Consider the following 23,043-nt stretch of genomic DNA (forward strand, 5'->3'; position numbering starts at 1 on the left):
ACAACCTGGAGAGACTGGTAGTTTTGGGTAGCCTACAGGGAAGGCGAAGCAGAGGAAGAGCGTCTGCGCGATGGAGCGACCAAGTGAAAGAGTTGACTGGGGGCACCATCCATTCTGCCCTGAGAGAATCGGAAGATCGAGGATGGAAAGTCTTAGTCGCTCAAAGGATGGCGAAATTTAAATGTGGTCACGATCCTCAGCCATGAGTGCACGACCAAGAAGAAGATTAAATAATATAATCACATAATAATATATTAAATATGCCCAACGACATCTATCGTATAATTGTCATAATAATTTTACGATCTTTTCCACTATTTCAATAAGCACTATTTATGGCATGTCTCGAAGGTTTAAAAAAATAAGCGACATCTCGTTTCGCTTCACATAATATTGTATGGATTACGTTCGCGTGAAACGAAAACTTTTTTTTATATGAAGTTTGTTTCTCATAATTTCAAGACGTATGCGGCGGCCCATATATATTGGTAAGCTATTTAAGGAGCGCTTACATTTTACGTAAGTGCACATTTATTCAAAATAATTTATAAGATAATTTAAAAAAATAATTTATAGGGATTCATCATCATCAGCCGGGGTCAATCCACTGCTGGGTGAAAGCCTCCCCAAGTTTTCTCCAACTCTCTCGGTCCTGTGTCGTTCGCTGCCACGTATTTCCGCCGAACTTTACCAGTTCGTCAATCCAGCGGCTTTTAGGGCGACCCTGTGGCCGTTTCGTACTCCTTGGGTACCATTAGATGACGGCATTTGTCCAGCGGCCGTCCTTTCGGCGAGCAATGTGCCCCGCCCATCTCCATTTCAGCTGTTTGGCAACGTCTAGTACATCGCGTACTCTTGTCTGCTTCCTCCTAACCCATTCGTTTCTCTTACGGTCCTTTCGCGTGATGCCCAACATGCACCTCTCCATGCCTCGCTGTGTGACTCTTAGCCTTTGGAAATCTCTCGTGTTGAGGGTCTACGTCTCGCAGCCATACGTGAGCATGGGTAGCACACATTGGTTGAACACCCTATGCTTAAGACATAATGGTAGGTCACTCTTGAAGGGAATCTAGGGATCTAGGGGATCTAGGCAATCTAGGGATTCAATCACATATAAATATTGATTGTTGTTTAAAATAATAAATAATTTGTCTCGTGATTTTTATTTGTCAGTTAGTTTATTCATAGACTAAGACAATTTATTCAGCCAATTATGTCAGTTGAAATCTGATATTGTATCTACTGTACGACAACATTATTTAGGCGACAACAGGAAGTCGCCCTTGTCGCGCATAGAATATTTCTCAGTGTTGTCATTTTTTGAGAAAACAAATCCCGCGAATTAGGTTGTTAATTTATATCAATCAGTAAGTTCTCAGTAAGTAATTAATTTAGGAGTCCAATTATTGTTCGATAAGTATCAATAGAAAAAATATTTTAAATAATTTCACTTCTTAATTATTACTATTATATTAGGATAATTAATACAGCGTAATTATTGAATTTGGAAGGAAATATATCATTGAACCCACATTAATTGCTAAAATATATTGCTGCAGGTATTTATTAATTAAATAATTAGGAGAACACAAATTATGACTAAATAAGTAGAAGTGAAAGATATAACATATTCAATATTATTTTGATGAACCAATCACATTTTTTTTATAATTTACAAAATGATGTCTTTTATATTGTATTTTTAGTAAAATTGTTGTCGAAACACATACCTAATGTGAAAATAATTTTCTATAAATTAAATTATATCCACCTAACATTATAAATTTTAAAACAATATGTACCTACTTATCGGTTTAAAAAGACAAGGGCAATTAATTAACTAACCGTAAATACAAATAAGATTAAAATAATTGATAACGTCATAAGGTCATCAACACAACTTTTAAAAGTACATTTCCAAGGACACGACATTAAAAATTGATTAAACCAATCATCATGTGAGGTTATTCTACACCAGACATATTGGTTTCATCATCACTCAATTCAATTTTTCAAATCAATTCAATTTATTTATTTTGACATATTGTGGACATTACAAATTATAAGTTTAAGACGTTCACAACATGACATAAAAAAAGAGATAGATAGTATGTTATTAAACAGTAGAAATATGTACATACAAAAATATTAATTATATAGGTACATGGAAATACACCGGATGAGTTAAGCAGACCCTATTTTAAAATTTTATAAAATAACGTCCACCTATACTCATCCTCACGTAGGTGGAATATATCAACACCCGAAGCAATTTCGTTGAACATAGTTATCGCCCTCCCAATTGGCATATCACTTCACACATTATCACTCGATACTAATTCACTTTCACTACTGCTGTCAAAATCGACACTAAAAACTAAACTTTGGTCACTCATAGTCTCACAACATCTATCTTTTACCATATAATCCTCTTCCAAATGTATTGTGTGTTCACATTGTTTTTTCCAATCGTCCGGTGTTATCGTTCCAAAAGCATCTTCTGTTAGCCTCTGCGTGTCAGCTGTTCGGCAATCAACATTATTACTTCCAATTCTTCTTTTCACAAGTGACCAGATAAATTCTATTGGGTTAAGATCACAGGGGTATGGTGGTAGACGAACTACTGTTGAGCCTTTTTCTTTAATCAGCTCGTCGAATGAATACTTTGGTGGTGGTTTATTTCTTTTAATTTAGTTTTAACCATATTTTCTTCGAATATAGTATTATTGTCTTTCAGCCATTCTTGCATAACGCTTTTTTTATTGGCCATAGTTGGCGGTTTATTTATTTTAATGCTATGGTAAGGGGCAATATCCATAACTATTATAGAATTTGTGGGAATGTTCTCCACGCAACTATGTCGTGTCTCTCTATGATAACATTTCTTTTAGAAAGGCTTTTTTTTAAATTTAAACCCTAGCTTATGTAACCATCGCCGTAAAAATTCTTTGCTTCCTTGAAAATCCATGCACTCTCCTAAGGAAACCAGTAAGTTTTGCAGCGTCGGAACTTGTTTGTGGACAGTATAAAACTCCTGCACTTTTTGACGTATGGTACGAGGGTGGGTCAATAAGTCCTTAGAAAAGCCGACAGGTGGCGCGACTAGTACTGTAAGCGGTTTGTTTTCATGCAGCGGCACTACCGATTCAGTATGCTGCGAAGTTTCAATCAGATTGGTCGGGTTGTTGTGTGTTTCTCGTACATTTAAAAAAAAAAATTGCTTGTGGAAAATGGAAAAATGGAAAATGGAGAAAATTGAGCTTAGAGCTGTTATTAAACATTTTAATATAAAAGGGTTAACAGCAAATGAAATAAAAAATGAGTTGGATTTAGTTCACGGCATATCTGCTCCTTCACTTGCAACTATTTATAACTGGTTAAATGAATTTAAACGTGGTCGTACATCAACAAAGGATGAACCACGCTCAGGACGTCCTGTAGAAGTGACTACACCAGAAATGATCAATAAAATCCACGATATGGTGTTAAGTGACCGAAGATTAAAGTTGAGTGAGATAATTGAGGTTACAGGGATCTCAAAAGGTAGCGTCATTTCTATTTTACATGACAAATTGGGCATGAAAAATATTTCTGCAAGATGGGTGCCGCGTTTGCTCACAGTCGACAATAAACGCAATAGGGTGGTGGCCTCTAAAGCCCTGTTGTCGCTCATGCAACGCAATCCGGATGAATTTTTTCGTCGCTTTGTGACTGTAGATGAAACATGGATACACCACTATACTCCCGAGACGAAAGAACAGTCAAAGCAGTGGATTGCGAAGACAAACCATGTCCAAAGAAGGCGAAAACCGTAAAATCAGCTGGTAAGGTTATGGCTACTGTATTTTGGGATGCACGTGAAATTATTTTCGTTGACTATTTGGAAAAAGGAAAAACAATAACAGGGGATTATTATGCATCTTTATTGGACCAGCTAAAAAACGAAATTGAAGAAAAACGGCCTCATTTAAACAGGAAAAAAATCCTCTTTCATCAGGACAATGCCCGTGTTCACACATGTTTACGATCAATGGCTAAAATTGAAGAATTGAAGTTCGAATTGGTCGACCACCCACCGTATTCGCCAGATTTAGCCCCCAGTGACTTTTTCCTTTTCCCAAACTTAAAAAAATGGCTAAGTGGACAACGTTTTTTTTCAAATGAAGAAGTCATCGATCGGACAAATGCTTATTTTGAGGACCTTCCGAAAACTTATTTTTCTGACGGTTTAAAAAAAATTGAGAAACGTCTAACCAAGTGTATTGAGCTCCAAGGAGATTATGTTGAGAAATAAAAAAAAAATACAAAAATAAAAACTGTTTTAATGCTTTTTTCTAAGGAATTATTGACCCACCCTCGTACATAAGTCCATACTGTCCAATGCAATCTTATTTTTTCCAGTCGTTACGATTTTTGAAGAGGAGGCACTCGCTGTAGTCATTTCTTTCATGATTCTAGAAACTGTCCTTGGGGATATTCCTGTAAATTAATTATACACTACGAATAAGTATCTAGATAATTTTAAGCATTTTTGTAAATTTTACATCTCCGTAATAATTGATTTAATGACAATAATGTTTATTCTTGAAAATATTCCAATATTGCCAATTTATTATTACACTGCCAGTGTACTTAAATGATCATTTATACTTAATTATTATACGTCAAAAATATTAATAAAAAAGATTACAATACACACAACAATATAATATACAAACATAATTCCCAGTTTTTGGGGAAATATTTCTAGTATTACAACACTGAATTTTGACATACCTGACAATGACAGCAACCCGTGATATGGTATTGTATAGGCTCGCCTTTTAACTGCGACTCTTTTTCTTCTTCACAATAAATCAAAAGTTTACTAATAATAATTCGAACATGACTTCGTATTGTTTTATACATCTTTTGAATATAAAAAGCTTCAAATTACGTAAATTGATAGATGCGTCCAATACGACTGTCAAAAATGTAATGAATAATTTGGGGGCATTCCTTATTTGAAACCGGAAGTTCGATTGTAGTTCACAGTTTTGCCACGTAGCCAAGATGAAGTTGCCGGATAAGTCCGTGTTTTAAATATAGAAGTATTTAAAAATGTCTAGTTTACGGGTTGAATTGTAAATTGTTATGGAACGAATATTTTCAATATATTTTGAGCCTATCTTGCGGTTATATTTAAGAAAATACATAATTCAAATTAATTGCTTAATTTTATACTATCTGTTAGCTTTTGAAATTTCATCGGTTTTTATTTACCCACCTATTCATCAGTAGTTATGTCGGATTATCTTCTTATTTCCCGTAAATACATCTAACAAGTGTGCTTTCTCCACAGCCTACCTGTTTCCAAAAGTCACCCTTCGCCACTGCTTCCTATCATGGTTGTACTCTTTTTTTTATTAGCCGTTCACAAAGTGTCGTTCAATGGCCATCGTCCGACGCGTTCCCAGTTCCATCGGGTGCACCACAATGCTCACATCTGGGTCCACTGCTTTTATGCATTTCCGATGACCTGAAACGTTACAAGGAAGTACAAAATATTGATGACATCTCTCTCTCCAGAAGGACTTAAATAATGCTCATAAGTCGTCATATGACAAGTGCTTTCTTTCACATGAAATTCACTCGTCGCCGTTTTCCATACCAGGCAAAATACCATATAGATGGCAAGGTGCTCACCGAGGTGTTGCAAATCCACGATTTCGTGGTGATTATTTATTACACTTTGACGTTTCACTACCATTTTGATTTGATTATTCCCAAAGCCAATTCAATGTTGGGTTTTCTTTGGAGGCTAACGAAGGATTTCAAAAAACCTTCTACCAAATTTCTTCTTTATAACAGTAATTACATTACTATTAACTTATATAAAGTAGGCTCTTATAATACATACGTATATTCTGTTTTTTAAGCTATGTACCTACCTACTAAATAATGGAAGTATATTATATTTCATTCCTTTATTAATGTACTTACATAGTTGTAGAAAAATATGTAATCAAAATCTTTAAAATGATTTATGTCCCTAATATTGCATTAAGTTTATTTATATGGAGAGGTCAGTCTAGTTCAGGGTTGGCGAACCTTTACGTACGCGTGCCAAAATTAAAACTAAATAATATTTTTCAACTGTGTGACGTGCCAAGCAGTTTTTCATGGCAAAAAAAAGTTTTTTTTAAAGTTTTCTTGAAAAAGTAGTTTTTAAGAATCCTATTAAAAAACGTTTTAAAATTACAATTGAGTTGTTGATATTCTATATTTCACCGTATTTCTAGCCGAAGGCATATCTTTTATTCTTTGAATATTTTCCCCTTGTTTTCAAAATTCCGATAGAGATAGTGGAAGCATTTAAACCACTCTTCTTTCATATTATATTCTCCATCACTGAACGGTTTTCCATTTTTTAAGATTATGTTTGAGGCGAAATAACAAGCAATTATTATATTTGAATGACTGCTGATAATTAATTTTATAAGATTTGTTGATTGAATATTTTTTTTTAATTAAACGTAATGATTATTCTTGAAAAGGATTTGCCTGCTATATTTCATACAATGTGATTTCTCATTATTTATGCATGAATTTCTTCGTTTCCGTTTGCGTATCGATTGGTAAACATAATATGAAAAACCCAAGAAAATTCGCCTGGCTATGTCGTCATTACTTTTTAAGTTTACTTATATATTTAGGTATTTGTAATACGTAAAAGAAACGTTTTTTAACAATAGTAATTTCTTTTTTCTTCAAAATGAAACATGCGCGTGCCATGCAAAATCATCTCGCGTGCCATAGGTTCGCCATCCTTGGTCTAGTTAGATAATTATGTGACTTATGAATCGATTCCCGAATGATATTATGCAAATTGCACCTCCGTCCTACGTAGTAAAACTGTGAAGAGCCATGCTCTGTGATGATGCAGTTAACCTTGCCCTTTACTAACCTTGTCCAGCAATAACATGACATTGTTAGCGAATTATTCTTGTGGTCATTTCATCAATAAGCAATAATCTCTAATATAATAGTTGGACTGACTGGTGCGCAATGGAGTCACGGGTCAAGAGATCGGTTGACAACTTGACACGGTCGTGTCAGAAGTCAGAAGTCAAAAGTCAACTTATAGCAGGTAGCGTACCATCTCAAGTTCGCGCGACATTCGTGACCGAATCTATTGAACTTTCGATTGAGGCAGGTGGGTACCTAATAAAGTGGGTCAAGCTGAAAACGTTGATGGGGTCTTCTTTTATTCAAGGGATGTCATTTTGCGAAGCGCATTGCGGTGTATCAAGTGGAAGATTTTATGCACAAAACATTCAACCCGCCAAATAAAATAAATATAGTTGGAATATTAATACTATCGACCGAAGGTACTTGATGGAATTTGAATTTAAAAACTAATTGATTTAAGTTTTGTACTATTCCATATGAGTCGTTCTTTGCGACCCGGGTTTCGCTTTTTGGCATCTTCAGACGCTGTGTTCACTCACCAAAAGGCAAACACACACTGGCAACGAACACTATTAACTCTAACTTTTAAAGAACCAACTGTCACGTTTAATCCTTTGTTTACGTAAGGAATTGCAAATGGCCGACAATAATAAATTCGCTGCCTAGGCAACAGAACAATTCTAAACTATACTATTATACTGTATAATCGTCACGATTGCAGTATCATACTGTGGCGTAAAGGTAGTGCGTTCGGCTGATAACCGAATAATCGCTGGTTCGAATCCAATCGAGTGTGTTTTTTTTCGTGTGAAAAAATAAATTATGTGTTACATTACATGTCACACGCCAAAAATACACTGATCTGATTTCCCAAACGCGCCAAAAGAAGTAATTTATATGTCACGGCGAGCGGTAAAACATATACCTACTTACATGTTAAAAGAGTCTTTGGTGGATAACACCATAGACTAATGTACTAATTAATATACATGGGTAATGCGGCGTAATATCATGAGGAAATGATGATGACAGTTCTCAGGGGCGCAGTGCGCATGCGCAAGACTTTTGGAATCATCCGCAGTGAATACAAAATGATCGAAAAGTAGAACAAGTTGAAATTCATTCTCTTTTGATTCCAGATGATCACTTTCGATGATTCGTTGATGAATGTGCGTTTACACGGGTCACTGGGGATGATTCCTCCGCGATGATCGTCAAAAGTGAATCGTGTAAACGGGACTTAACACAATAAAAAGTATATAATTATTGTCACTATATCTAATCGTATAGATACAAAATACAATATAACTACGAGTACGAAAACCGTACCTATTATAATATAATAAGTAGGATATTATGTCTTATTCTACATACAAGTAAATACGACGTAATGTTGAATCATAGATTTTCTTACATTCCTATAGAATATAGATACATTGTCTGCCCGCAACTACGTCTCAACGTGATAAATGTATATTTTATGTAATTATGTTATCTTGGCACGTTTTTAGCTGATTGTAGTTAGTACCTATGCTCTTTAGCTGTTGGGTATGTTATTCAGTAAATTGAACAATTATGTACATATTACGATCATTCTGGATTTATTATATATACCTACGTATATAATAATATTACACCTACTTATATAATAATATTACATTGGTATATCAATCAAAATGTGATCGAAAGTTGGAAAAACGGTCAACTGTGAGAGTTAATTTTTTTTTGTCTCGAAGAGGTTTATTGACAGACTTTACGAAAAATATTGTCGTTGGCCATTCGCCCAACCCATTAGGTCTATGCTCTGGATTGACACACGCTGAAAAAATAACACGCTGACGTATAGTCCAGGTTAGGGAATCCAATCCCGAGCCAAAATTCTGATCCCGGGATTTCGGGATTACAATTTGACAATCCCATTGGCATTTTTTTCTATTTTAATATAAAAATCTTATATTTACAAATAACATTGATAAAATCGGTCAAAAATAAATCTAGTATCTATAATTTATACTATTTAAGACATTTATTGTTAATGTTGTATACGTTCAATCTTGGAAATACATAAGTTTAATGGATTACATAATATTGTAATATAAATAATAATGTGAATTTGCTGTCTCTGATAGTAAAGACTTAATGAATGGGTTAGTGAAATTTAAAATAGTAAAGCAAATCATGGCGTACTTATGGCCTTTCCGCTTCATAAATCTAATTAGTCAGCCAAATATGAAACTGCCGTAAAACGTATGAGATCATGGTGGAATTACTTTGTTAATAGTGCGAAGCATTGTTTTTTCCCAATCTTTCTCATTTTTATTAATTTACGTGAAAAAATAAAATGAATCGCCAACTTACACATGTGTATAAATCAAACTTCATTCAAACTCAGTTTATTTATAATATAGTTATTTGTTATTAAAAGTTTTTTTCTGTCATATTTTCGTTTTTATTTTATTTTCCATAAAAAAATGAAATAAAATTAATCCCGGGATTCATAGGTATCGAAAATAGCTCGGGATCCCTGGATTGGAATCCCTAGTCCAGGTGTTGAGGTAGAATTCGCATACATACTAAACTAAAGCGATTGCACAGTACCGTTGGGATTGAGGAGTCAGATGCACGACCACTTCCAGCGCTGCTACCTTGATTTTTCGTGTATACTGTAGTCTCAGGTAGACTGATCACAAAATAAGCCTTGTAGGTACCTACATCATATTATGTAGGCGATCAAAAGTACCCAGTTACGGAGGTGAGGATTGGGAGCTACGACGACTGCCTGGCAGCAATTTTCGTTTAGCCACGCTACTCACTTTACTACGCGCAAGTATGAAGGATGTCGTCCGAACGCGCCTAATTATCTATCTATATTCTTCTTATTATTGTGCCATTTCCTAGCGGAGGTCAACCATCATCAAGGCGATCTTAGCTTTGTCCTCTGCTACCCGGAACAGTTCATTGGAGCTGCACTCGTACCGATCACGAAGGTTCTTAAGCCACGAAATGTGGCGTCGTGCACTGCTACGCTTACCATTGATCTTTCCTTGAATGACAAGTAGTGCGATGCTGTACTTTTGTCCTCTCAATGTGGCCGAGGTACTGTAGTTTCCTGGTTTTGATACAACGCAGCACTTCTCGGTTCTTTCCCATTCGATTAAGAACTTCATAATTTGTCACCCGGTCAGTCCAAGGAATTTTGAGGATGCTTCTGTACAGCCGCATCTCGAAAGCTTCAATTCTCCGTGACATCTCTTGGTTTAGCGTCCATACTTCCATACCATAGAAAAGAATTGAGAGAACATAACGTACCACCCGCAGTATCGATTGTTAAGGAAGCGTCTCATTTTGAGTAAGGCACTCCTTAAGATCTCAATTATTCTAGTTTTTATTTCGTCTCAGACTGGTCCCATTTCTCATTGACCCATGTATCTAAATATTTATAATATTCAACCAATTGGTTTTAGTGTTAGTTAGGTGTTAGCCAATGTATAATTAACAGGACGGTATGATTGTCTCATATACAATCATCTAATTTCTAATACTATTATTATCCTACGGCTTTTTTCCGTTTTGGCGAGCGATTGTGTGACTTATTTGTCAAGTCCGATAGGTTCAAAAAAAACCATCCTTTGATTGTTCTTTTTTTGAATATAAATGTTTGGATTTGAGACATTTCCATTCGTTTACGGGTGATTTTGATTGCTTCACGATAGGATATATCATCACTAAATCAATCATATCACATGTTTGCAACACAAGATTACGATGTAAATGTCGTCTATATAAATAGATATTAAAATGCATATTTGTTGAAATATTGAAAATGGCGCGTTTAAATAAAGCAGATGAGCCATTAAATGGATAATGATACGGTTGAAAAATAACTATCATGATCACAAGAGCGTAGAATGAAGCAGTACAAGGCGAAATTATAATTATTTCGGCTAACATGGGAGTGGAACAATGCTTGGTGGTTTTCATGCAAATTGTACGTATGAAGTTAGCCGAATATATTATCGCCGTGAGCTTTCGTACCGTTAGCAGATGGCAGTATGTCATTGCGACCAAATGACGCGTTCTTTGTGGATCATTTGATCGAATGATCGATGAATTAATATTTTGCATGCACGTGTGTTTTTAAAACGGTCTCAAAACGGTGCAAAATGGCAGATTACATGTCACATATTTTAAGTCTTTTGATTGTTAGCTGTATGATATTAAACGTTTGTCAAGCACAAATGCGTGGCATAACGTGACTTCTGATATAGACAATAATGTGTGTATTGCAGTGGCGAAGGGTGGAGGTAAGCTGTTAAGATCCGCCATAAATAATGCACACTAAACTTTGTCAGTCATACGTATTTGTTTTCATTTAAATAAGACTACAATCTACTGATGGTGTTGGTTAGTTTTTAAAATACAATTAAACCCTGCGAAAACCAAGTCATAATAAATAATAGTCAAAAAATACTCGTCTATCTATAAAGTATCTATAATTATGCACTTAAATCATACATAACTTTGAATATTTTATAGATAGAGTAATATTTTTTTATCTTTTATGCTTTGGCTTAGGCAGGGCATAATGAATTTAAAAAAAATGAACAAACAATATGTGTAATATGTATTCTAAATACAACGAAATCAGATAGGTATTAATGAAAAGGTGTGCACAATTTTGTCGTATCACCCAAAATATACCAAAACGATTGTGGTTTGGTTTAGGCAGGGTTTAATTGATTTCTAAAAACTAACCAATAAAATCTGTAAATTATAGTCTTAACTCAATAAAAACAAATACGTATGTATAACAAAGTTTAATGTGCACTATTTATGGCAAATCTTAACAGCCTACATCCACCCTTCGCTACTGGTGTATTGTAAGTTAACATTGCAATCGATTAGTTGTCAATAAATATATATATATATATATATATATATATAATGAAGGCATACCTACCTTTACCTATCTACTTTTAGATCATTCAGATTTTATTCTAGTAGTAGAAGTACCTACATATTTACATTCGTCTGTCTTACTAATTTATTCTAGTGCTTTTATGATTGTTTTATATTGTATCTATCTAATGTCTTTCTTACTGGTTAATCGTTTTTTTTTATAAATTACCGTATAATCTATAATAGATAGGTGCTATGTATATCATGTATAAGAATGCGGGGTATACGTGTTTAGTTAGTTGAAAAATACACCCAATATGAGAACACGCACTCGTCTAATTAATAGTAATTACTTATAGTTTAATCACTTTACACGTTGACAAACGCTAATGTAAAAGTTTCATGTCGCTCAAAGTATAAATAGTTAGTTTACCCAAAGTAGGTTTGTATTAACACATTTTATTTATACGAGAAATGGATGTTGGTTGGCCACTTGCTTAACTTATTAGGTCTATACTCTGCCTCATACACAAATTGAAAAACAATATAACGTGTGCCAGATCTAGGATTCGAACCTGGGACCCACGACGTTATAGGCAGACGCTTAATCCGTGCGGCCATCGTGGGGTCAAACAAAACTGTATCAAATGATAACTTGGAAAACGTTCGTTTCAATTTGTCAAAACATTCACCGGGTACTCAGGTTAAACGCGTTATTCGGATATCTACCCATTTTATACAACATTAAAAAAAAAAAACAAACGGACATTCCATTCACTGTCAATTGCATACAAATTACATTTGTATAACAATTTGTTTTCAAATGTCAAAAAGTGACATTTTTTAAATGTATTTTCTCTGTCTTATCATACAATTTCATTCAGTTTTTTCCGAGTTTGGATCTGAGAATTATATTTCATATCTAACAAATTGCGTGTGGAGTGGGTAAACCAAATAAGCTGCTCCGAAGAAATTCAAAATAAATGTACTACGGTAGCATAATATCTTTGACATTGAAGTGATTGGACCTACCCGCAGGCATGTGTTGTTTTTCTTTAATAACTATGCCCTGACTTTTTCGTACAAGGTGGTTGATTGTAGATTTAGCAGAATAACTTGGGTATCCTCAAAATGTTAAAAATGTATTCTTCCGTCGGTTTATATTTTTTCCCCACCTAAACGTTATTAACTTATTTACAAATTATTTTTTAAAAGATATTATATTCCACTTTTATGCAATATTAAAACCAATATTTGGAAATTTCAAATTGGGTACCTACTAATAGCAAATCTCTCACGCGACATAGGGAGTTGTTCCGGGCAGCGAGTATTAATTATCTTTTATCTTGGATTGAATATACACATGAAGAAAAAATGTAGCATTCTGTGCAGAAAATACATAACGTGGAAAAGTCTCAGTAACATATGTACATTAGAAAAAAATCTTGGAACTAGGTGGATTCGAACACGTCTAGTGCTTAGCGAGCAAGTACTCTAACCATTAGCTGCCCATACACGTACAGTTTGAGTAGCAGGTTTAACATGGCACAGACAATAACTGTACGTTAGTGGGCACACCACAGACCAGTTTAACTACCCCATTTAAATCTGTCAAACTGTTAACAGACGTGCCCATAAACGTACAGTTATTGTCTGTGGCAGAGCAAGTGTAAAAAACCATGGAGGTTAGGTTCGCGGAGATAATATACAGGGGTAGTGTTTAAATTAGTTTTAAGTAGGGTATACTTGAACGATATTGATAAACGGAATAATTTTACTTTGAATTTATTATGATTATAATAGTTTTTATTAGAAACAAATTGACATAAAATACACACAAATGACGTTGATATAATAAATCATGATTTCACCAGTGGATTGTTTATTTTATCGATTCACCGAAACAATATTATACACATTCGTGTGAATATAAAATACGATCTACGTATAATCTTATCTTATATACAATAAATTGAAACATGCCACAAAATTATATTTACATCAATCATCAGTATAATAATTAATTACTATGATATTATTAAAATATATACGTAAATTTTATTTAGATTTACCGACATTGTCATTCACAATTAGGTATATTAATTAATTTATGTTGTGAACGTATTAAATTAATAATTTGTAATATTCACTACATACAATAAATAAAATTTGAATACTGAGTTATTAGTCTATATTTTCACAATAACTTAATATTTATAATGCTCTCTAAAATTTTAACATTTATATTGTATAAAATAATATGTTTACATAAATAATTATAACTTTGTTTTACCCTCGTAAAAATAAATAAAATATAATATTTGCGATCTCCGCGTACATATTATTACATTATTAATAATAAATGAATTTGTATTTTATAACAAGCAACACCAGCTGCAGTTGTATTACGCGGTATATTCTACTTAACGTCAATGACATCTAGTGTCACCCGAGAACTTTCGGCGAGTCGAAATTCCAACAGTTTTACAAAAACATGGGAGTGGGGGGTCGCCGGCAGTTTGAACCTGGCAGACATCTGGCAGGTCGAAAACTGTCCGTCTATGGGCGCAGCAGATTATCTACCAAAGATAACTGTATGGCCGTCATTACGTATTAACTAGCATGTTCAACCTGTTACTCAAACTGTACGTGTATGGGGACCTTATGTCGTCTGAAACTCCAAGTTTTGAATATTCCTATGACAACATCTTCTTGGCTACGTGTTAAAACTGTGAACTAACATGCTCCTCCCATTTTTAACCGCAATTACATTATAAACTAACAAACTCCTCCCATTTAGTCGACAACAGCGCCTTCCTTCACGTAGCCAAGAAGATGTTGTCGTACTAGTAGGTATATTATGTTCATATTAGTTACGTCAGGTACCTCCTACATAATATTATATTTCATTGTACCTACTATGTGATATTTTTAATAATATGATTTACTTATTTACTATCGTCGATTTACAGTTCTACTGTGATGAAGATACCTGCTCAATCAATGTGTACGCCCCCTTTTATCAGATTCCTATAGTTAATTGCAGGTACCTACCAAACAATTCGAGCTTTATGTAAGTTTACAGCAGTTTGTCATCAAATAATATATTACGTACCATATAGCAATATTTGGGCATTCGACTTTTTGAGGTTTTTGGTTTAAGAATATATTATTTAGCAACGGCCACCACATTATTAACAATATGTTTGTTAAATACGAGACACCACGATTGTTTTATTTTAAATTTACAAATTAATGAAATATGCCTTTTTTCACAATGATCGCAATGTGCTTGATTCTTCTTGTTCTTGATTCTTGATGATTTCTTGTTCAGAATTATGACAAAACATGTCTTACGGCCTTATGCATAGTCATACTCGTGTAAATAAGTAAGTCAGTCTACGCGTGGCGTAATATTAATATATTTTATACTTTCCCAACCAATAATTATATTATATTATTCAATGATTTGTATTATTATTGCAGGTGTGACGTTGCCCCCTCTCCGCCTCTCCACAAATCTGCGAGCGGTTGAAGCGATCAGCGAAATCACAAGCAAAAATAATACTCATCATCAAGAGTCTCAAAAAGTTTTATTTATCATTTATTTAAATCAAAGTTCTTCACTTTTTTATTATCATTTACATAATAGTTCTTAAAAAGTGTGATAAATGTACCAGTGTTAAAGTAACGTGATATTAAAAAAATATAAGTTCGACGAGAAGAAGTGAGGTAAAAATTTTCGACGTGTAGCCACCGAGATTCTATTTTTTTGTGTTGTTTCTTCTTCTTTCCTCGACGTTTCGGTCTAGTTCAGGGAACACAAAATTAATGGGAATTGGCTTACCCTACTCCTGCTGGGTGTGGTATAACAGGCTAAATAACTCGAGTGTGGAAAAATATGAGATACACTTGAACACATTCCACAATTAAATATTGTTTCAGCCTCACCCAGAAGACAACCCACTTCCCATTAATTTTGTTTCATCGATACATCGATGTATAGCGTAAACCAGACTTCGAAATTGAAGAATTAGGTACCTACTTGATACATTAGCGGTTATTTGTTATTTTGCAATTCAACAATTATTTTGTCTAGGCCAGTCTAGGCTCTCTTTTTCTGATTATTTATCGAGAATTTTCGAGACGAGATTTCTCGATCATAACCTTTAGTTGGGTGGTATCTACTAATATAATTAGGTACTGAAACAAAAATATTTGCTTTTTAATTAACTATTTTTTTATTCAACGAATAATTCACAAGATTTAAGAATGTAACATTCTAATTATTGAGCATGCTATTAGTTAAAATTTGTCGTAATTAAGTATGACTCATTTAGCATTGTGGTGAATGTGCGTGGGCGGGATACCTTTTTTTTGTCTTCAACATACAATATTCGCGTGCCATGCAAATCATCTCGCCACTATTGGCAAGCGTCCCATAGGTTCGCCATCACTGTACTAGTTTATGCATACCGATGGGATTATTCTTGCAGTTTCGGTAGTCACAATTATTATTACTATTGGAATACCTGAAAATAATCAGATATTTTATCCTACGCGTAAGTTTAACAAACTTATTGAATATTGTATATATATTAAACATACTGTTTCGATATAGCACGTACAATTATAGAATTTATGTATAACAAAGACGGGTTGCAAGCAACGTTCCCTCTAATTTTTCTATTGTGTGTGCGGGTCATCAACGCATCTGAGCAGTGGCGTAACTGGAGTTGGTATCACCCGTCAGTGACGGGCCGTCACCCGGTGCGCACGCGCACACCATGCAGGGAATATTGGTTGCAAGGACTCTAAAATCTAAAATTGCTAAATTATGACATATAAACTCTATTTTTGCCTTTGGAACATAAATCAATCCAATGAACATTCATCCCAGCACGTAAATAGTAACAAAATACCATATAACGAATCTTTTATGTCGTTGAAAAATTTGCGTACAATTTGCGTTTATTTCAATTTTGTACATCTCAGGCATTTTTTTGTATGACCGATGAGTATTCCCCTTTATATGTGAAATGCCGACGTGTCTCATCTCTGAAACGTGGTGCCCCACCTCTGAGGCGTCATGCCCCACCGGTGGGGCATACGCCCCACCGTGGGAAACACTGGTCTAGAGCATATCATTGTAAAAAGGCGCTACAAATGTTGGGCTTCGTCTTGCGTACTTCCCGGGTCTTTTCAGATGTTACTGTATTAAAAATTCTTTATAATTCCTTAGTGAGAAGCCGCCTTGAGAGTGGGTCGATTGTTTGGGCCCCGCATCAGTTGAAATATGACCTTATGGTTGAGCGAGTTCAAAAGAAATTTTTGAGACTCCTTTATTTGAGGTTATATGGATACTATCCGTGGCTTTATCCAACTGACTTTCTCTTAGGTATGCTTACATACTGTAGTTTAAGTGCTAGAAGATATCAATATTTGGCCACGTATTTTTTTCGACTTATACGTGGTGTGAATGAGAACTCTGCCATTCTTGGTAGTATTGACTTGTGTGTCCCTGATAACTCGGGAGCATCAGTTGTTTGTTCTCCGAGGAGCAGAACTAACCTGCCATTGGTGATGCCAATTGGGAAGGCAATAACTCTGTTCAACCAAATCGCTTCGGATGTTGATATATTCCATCTACGTGAGGATGAGTATAGGTGGACGTTATTTTATAAATTCTTAAAATAGGGTCTGCTTAACTCATCCGGTGTACTTCCTTGTAGCTATATATTTTTTTTGTATTTACACATTTATACTGTAAAATAACTTAATACTGATCTATCTCTTTTGTTATGTACCTAATATTGTTTTAATAATATTTCGTTGTTGCTAAATGTCATGTTGTGAACGTCTTAAACTTATAATTTGTAATGTTCACAATATGTAAAATAAATGAATTGAATTGAATTGAATAGCTAGCGAACCATCTGTAGTAATTCCAATTAATATTTTCCAATTCAATTTATATTTTTCGCATGCATTTTTCACTGCATTAAATAGGTCAATACTTTATGTAATACCTCTATGGTCAATACCAGTACCCCTTGTGTTGTCTTTCAAACTTTCAAGAGACAGTAACTCACTCTTCAATAATTAAACACCCGAAATGTCCATACTTTCATCCAGTGCAATTGAATATCCAACAAAAATTTTTGACTCTTGTAATAATTGTAACTGAATATCTTCAGAAATATCTTCAATGTGGCGGATCACGGTCATGTTAGACAAGCTTATTTAATTGAAAGCAGACTTGTTAACAGGAAAAACAACATCCACTACTTTCATTAACAGTTGCTTTACAAAATCGCCCTAGGTAAAAGGTTTACTAGCTTTAGAAAATTCATAAGAAACTATATAACTAGCCAAAACTGATTTTTGATTTTTGAACACTGATTTTTGTAAAGACTCAAATTTTATTGCTCGATTATATCCAATTATACTATTGACACCCCGGAAGCCCGGGTAGGGAGGGGAGTCGGGGCCGCACAGCCCGATCCGACCTCCGCGCTCAACTCTCCGGTCGACCTGACGTTAATGACGCCCTGGTAGCGTGCCGTCGGTCGATACGTGTGAGTCACACGACCAGCTTCCACCCTTCGACTAGCTCAGTGATGTAAATTGTTCAGGGAGGTCAATCGAAGCTGGGTTTGGTTTAGTAGAGCACGTTCAGTGTAAGGTTGTCTTGACAGTTGGGTAAATATAGGATGCCGGGATGATAAAAGTGATGAACGCACCAATTAATCGACGCAAAGGTCAACGGTTTTTATTATTAATTATGGTTCACAAAAAGTTACATACACAACACAACACACAGGACACAATTATTAAGTTTACACAGTTTATAAAGTTACAAGCACATTTGAGATTAAAGGTCGGTCAAAAGATTGCTGAAAATTAATTAAATTTTCACGAGTCGATTCATTTATATTTTTTTTTACAGTGATCGCACGGCTACACTATTTTTTATAGAAGAGTTATCTAAGTTAATTTCTCGATTTTTAAATTATTTAGACACCTCTAGGCGCCTTGTGTCGCCAGCAAATCGCGATTCGCGTCACTTAACCGCTACAAGAAGTCGGTACGTAGTAAACACGTGTTGACTAACCGGATAGATTCCTGTCGATACAGAAATCGTTTTCAAAGAAAGTAGGTAAACAGCACAAATTATATTTTTCACAAAGTCGACTCTAAGCGGGACACGAAGTCCATCACGGATCGAAGGCTGGGGCTTACTGACCTGGCAGTCATCACCACTGGTTATGTCCCCTTATCAGCCTTATCGCAGCCTTATCGCACCAACCCTTATCTCGCCCATCTGGTAATTTGAACATTTTTAGTTAATAAATACAGAGCATTTTATTTATCGAGCGGCGATAGAAGGACATTTGGCTTGGCGGACTATAAAACAACATGAATGTGGCATCCATATCTTCGCTCGCACTTCACCCCAAAGGGGTCCTCCATACACGCAGAAACGTGGAGGTATCACTATTATAACTGACGTGGATTGTATCATAGTGTCTTATTATGTTATGTTCGATTACAAAATATAGTAGACTCAATTTTTCTTGAAATTTTCTATTTACCTCCTGTGTTTAATCCATTTTAGTTTTGGGGTTATATTTTTCAACAGAGCCGGTAAAATTTGACAGCTAACAACAACACAACAACTATGGTAGCGGCGCGCCCGTAACTGGCCTGCGCCGAACCCCCCTTCCCCACTTAGCACATCCGCATACACAAATATCAAAGCGTCTGACCATTCATTCTTGCCAGAGGATATTTCATTTTAAATGTAATTTTTAATATTCGATATGAAGAATAAAAAGTAATACAGATTTAACATAAATCTCGCGGGACACGTCAAAAAGTTATGCGGGACACACTTTGTGAACCCCTGAGCAAATATAACCCAAAAATATTTAAAAGCCATTCAGCAATTGGTGCTATAATATACATACGTATTTAAATCATTATCATCATCAGCCTGGATCAATCAGCTGCTAGATAAATGTCTCCCCAACCTGATTCTACTTTCTCGGTCCTATATATTGTTATATTAATTATTAGACTTATTGATATATATATATATATATATATATATATACTTATTTATATCGTCAGCTTGAATTAATCCACTGCTGGATGAAACCCTCACCAATCTAATTCTATTCCTCTGGTAATATAATAAAAGAAGAAGTCAAATTTTGAATATATATTGAAGTCAATTCAAGTTCACACTTTTTACATTAATTCTCTTTCCCCAATTATTGAGAAATGTGGTGATAAAACGTTGTGATTTATTAAGTAGGCGCATTACTGATATTCAATTAAATTACTATTTTCACTCTAAAGTAGAGCATTTCAAAGCACACAGGGAAGTTTTCATAAAACCCTTTTGAAGAAATAGTTGTTAGGGGCCGTCCATATATGACGTCACACTCTTGGGGGTCTGGTATAATGTGCAAGACCTAGCGAGACAGGCTGGCAACAGCCAGCTGGCTCTGCTCGTATTAATTAATTTGTTGTCCCGTTCCACATATTGCGCAAATTAATTAACCTACTAGACTCTAGAGTCTAGCTAGACAAAGAAAATAAACTATGTCATTAATATAATTATACTTACTTACTATCAGTACTAATTACTTTTTTATTTGCGTATGTATCACTATACCTACTACGTATGTATGCCTAGTCCAGACTCCAGACCAAGAACATCTGCGTCGGATAACAAAAATCCAAGGTCATTTATAATATTATAAAAACACACTAAATATTAAATGTGTATATTATGTTCGGAAACTTTTTTTGATATAACTTTTATAACAGTAGGTACCTAATTAATATACAATGTTCACCGAACCGATGTAGGATAATATAAGCATTAGAACTACAAAAATACTTCACATCTCCATTACCTACAAAAATATCTTCCACCGGGGGTTCTCAAAGTTTTTCATGATGTGAGCTAAATCTGAAATTAAAATGTCAAGGCTCGACAGTAACAATTTAACTTACCGTCAATTAGGTATATTAAAAAATAATAGAGCTCTATTCATTTTACTTGCTTTGAAAGCGAGCAGTGGAATTTCAATATAACTGATAATTTACTTGACAAAAGTGTTAAATTGTAATCAAAAACTTAAAAACATTCCAATTGTTTACTTACGCACAATTTTTGTTACTTACCTATGTTTACAATAATATAAAGTGGTATTGTGGCGCGTGCAGACGACTTCTTTACTATTCACAGCACACGATTATGAGAAAAGTACCTATTCGACGGAAATATCATTTTTCTCCTAATTAGAAAATACATTATGTATTGAACAAACAAATGACTGCCATCCGTAGCCAGCGTACATTCTTCTTCTCCAAAATATTTCCTATTCCTCAAAGAAGAAAACATTTTCGATGCTCTGCCTTGTGCAGCATTTTATATTCAAATGGATTAAAATTTGTATACCTCCATAAAGTTTATAATATCTATAATATTATCCGGAGAGTAACATTATTATATTTAATTTAAAGTTTATATAATGAATTCCAACACGGTTTTTAGTAGTGCGGTAGTTGGTGCGTACGAAATAAAATTTAGCACTATTTATTTTAATACTAGTAGAGCCAGCTGTCTCTCTAGGTCTTGCAGATACCTAAGCGTACTTCATGCTAGTGGATTTTAATATAATTCTAAAGTAAATCTATATATATATATATATATATGCGTTGATGGCGCGGTAGTTCTTCCTTTGGTAGCTTTCGCTCACCTCAAACAGTTTGACATTTTGCTGATTTGTCAATTTAACGATTTTTACGTCGTTACTGTCAATGTAAATTTGGGGTCACATGCGTTGTCATTTCGCGATTTGGGATTTATGTCTTCAGTGTGTTGTTCAATACCGCCACAGGCTGCAGGACCTAGCAGAATAGGTGGTAATTACATATTGTTACCACTCATATTTTGATACAATTTATTTGTATAATTATATAAATCTTTCGTTAAAGCACGTGCAATTAAATATGATAAATAATATACTTATCTCAATCGGCGGCTCTCGTGGTGCAGTGCGTAAAGCGCTGGCCTTTCATCCGGGAGCTCTGGTTCGACCCCGGTGAGTACACAATATGATTTTGTCCGAATGTCCGATGAACGTGATTTTCTCAAAGCCCGGATGTTTGTTATTGGTCAAAATTAATAACAACCACCTTGTACGAAAAAGCAAAGATATGGTTATTAATATATATTAATAATAATACAAAATACATCTCAATCATTCGAATATAATTCAATACCTAAATGTAATTATCATAAATTTCTATCCAATATAACGTAAACTCATCTACCGCGTGTTCCGTTTCGGTAAAAGGAGAAATATAAAAAAATCATATTTTAACTAAAATTTAGTCTCTTATCACAGCATTATCGTAAAAGCAATAAATTAATGTTACCCGGTGCGGGACGTTCATATTGAAACAAATCTTGATAAAGCAATTCATATAACCGACAGGAATACAATCAACTTAGAGAGGCCTTTATCTAGCAGTGGATTGATTCAAGTTGATGATGATAATGGCGTTATAAAAAGATAGGGTATATAATAATACCTATTTTCATAAATATATCAATACATATGACCAAGCGGAGTAGAATTAGTTTGGGATAACCTTCGTCCAGCAGTGGATTGATCCTGGTTGATGATGATATGAATAGGTAGATATATCAGCATTTTGGTATATATAGCAATACATATGACCAATAGGAATACAAACAACTTAGAGAGGCCTTCATTCAGCAGTGGATTGATTCAGGCTCATGATGATATTGGCATTATAAAAATATATTATATAATATCACCGGTTTTGATAAATATAGGAGTTCATATGACAGAAAGGAGTAGAATCAGGTGGCCTAGTGGATTGATATAAATATGTAGATATTATATTATAATATCACCCGTTATTATGATGTCTTTCACGCAGTAATATAAGATTGTTAAATAAAATAAAGATTTAAATTTGTTTCATTCTTTAGAATGGCAACTTTGTCTTCAGTATCTAGATGCAAATGTGGCATATAATGACTATTGTAATATGTGAAAATTGGTAGCCTCAAATATCTTTAGGTTCAATATTCAATAAAAAAATAGAGTATGAATAGACGTAAAGAAGTATTTAAATAATCAA

At 34.5% G+C, this 23,043-nt stretch overlaps 3 protein-coding genes across 3 annotated transcripts in view; all 3 read left to right on the forward strand.

Annotated features, from left to right (window-relative positions):
* Window positions 1-23,043, forward strand: part of LOC147066712 (putative ATP-dependent RNA helicase DHX35) — a 109,708-nt gene that overhangs the window by 36,684 nt on the left and 49,981 nt on the right. The gene's annotated exons all lie outside the window — the stretch shown is intronic.
* The window catches only part of Cpes (Ceramide phosphoethanolamine synthase), a 75,947-nt gene that overhangs the window by 36,684 nt on the left and 16,220 nt on the right, over window positions 1-23,043 (forward strand). Inside the window, exon 4 of the mRNA XM_085955044.1 lies at window positions 15,337-15,582. The gene's annotated coding sequence lies outside the window, so the exon portion shown is untranslated. The remainder of the gene's footprint in view (window positions 1-15,336; window positions 15,583-23,043) is intronic.
* The window catches only part of LOC147066714 (uncharacterized), a 1,113,477-nt gene continuing 1,106,244 nt past the window's right edge, over window positions 15,811-23,043 (forward strand). Inside the window, exon 1 of the mRNA XM_085955048.1 lies at window positions 15,811-18,103. The gene's annotated coding sequence lies outside the window, so the exon portion shown is untranslated. The remainder of the gene's footprint in view (window positions 18,104-23,043) is intronic.

This window comes from Rhyacophila brunnea, unplaced genomic scaffold (assembly GCF_057557595.1).
Source record: "Rhyacophila brunnea isolate RB1 unplaced genomic scaffold, BYU_Rbru_1.0 scaffold_4, whole genome shotgun sequence".
In the NCBI taxonomy this organism is placed as follows: Eukaryota; Metazoa; Arthropoda; class Insecta; order Trichoptera; family Rhyacophilidae; genus Rhyacophila; species Rhyacophila brunnea.